Consider the following 1,593-nt stretch of genomic DNA (forward strand, 5'->3'; position numbering starts at 1 on the left):
TATATCAATTATATCTATATTTTATACTGATATGTATTATATCTATATTTTATTCCTATATCTATTATATCTATTATGTCTATATTTTATACCTATATATATTATATCTATTATGTCTATATTATATACATATATCTGTTATACCTATTATGTCTATATTTTATACCTATAACTATGTTTATCTATATTTTATACCGATATCTATTTTATCTGTTATATTTATATTTTATAACTCTATTATATCTATATTTCATACCTATATCTATTATATCCATTATGTCTATATTTTATACCTATATCTATTATATCTATTATGTCTATATTTTATACCTATATCTATCATATCTATCATGTCTATATTTTATACCTATATCTATTATGTGTATGTTTGATACCTATATCCATTATATCTACTATATAAATATTTTATACATTTATCTATCATATCTATTATGTCTATATTTTATGCCTATACCTATTTTATGTATTATATCTGTATTTTATACTTATATCTATTATAACCATATTTTATACCTATATCCATGATATCTATATTTTTTAACCTGTATCTATTATATCTATTATATTTATATTTTATAATTATATCTATTATATCTATATTTTATACCTATATCTACTATATCTATTGTCTATATTTTATACCTGTATCTATTATGTCTATATTTTACACCTATACCTGTTATAACGATTATGTCTATATTTCATAACTATGTATTATGTCTATATTTTATATCTATATCCATTATATATATTATGTCTATATTTTATACCTATATCTATTATGTCTATATTTTATACCTATATCTATTATATCTATTATGTCTATATTTTATGCCTATATCTATATCTATTATGTCTAAATGTTATACCTATATCTTTTCTGTCTATATTTTATACCTAGATCCATTATGTCTATATTTTATAACTATATCTATTATATATTATGTCTATATTTTATACCTATATCTATTATATGAATTATGTCTATATTTTATACCTCTATCTATTATGTCTATATTTTATACCTATATCTATTATAGTCTATTATGTGTATCTTTTCTACGTGTATCTATTATGTTTATATTGTATTCCTATATCTATTATATCTATTATGTCTATATTTCATACCTATATCTATGATATCTATTATGTCTATGTTTTATACCTATATCTATTATATCTATATTTTATATGTATATCTATTATATCTATTATACCCATATTTTATACCTATATCTGTTATATCTATATTTTATACCACTATCTATTATATTTTTAATGTCTATATTTTATACCGATACCTATTATATATATATTTTATACCTATATCTATTATAACTATTATGTCTATATTTTATACCTATATCAATTATATCTATATTTTATACCTATATGTATTATATCCTTATTTTATCCCTATATCTATTATATCTGTTATGTCTATATTTTCTACCTATATATTATATCTATTATGTCTATATTATATACCGAAATCTATTATAACTATTATATCTATATTTGATACCTATAACTATTTTATCTATATTTTATACCTATATCTATTGTATCTGT

This window comes from Rhinopithecus roxellana, unplaced genomic scaffold (genome assembly GCF_007565055.1).
Source record: "Rhinopithecus roxellana isolate Shanxi Qingling unplaced genomic scaffold, ASM756505v1 contig489, whole genome shotgun sequence".
In the NCBI taxonomy this organism is placed as follows: domain Eukaryota; kingdom Metazoa; phylum Chordata; class Mammalia; order Primates; family Cercopithecidae; genus Rhinopithecus; species Rhinopithecus roxellana.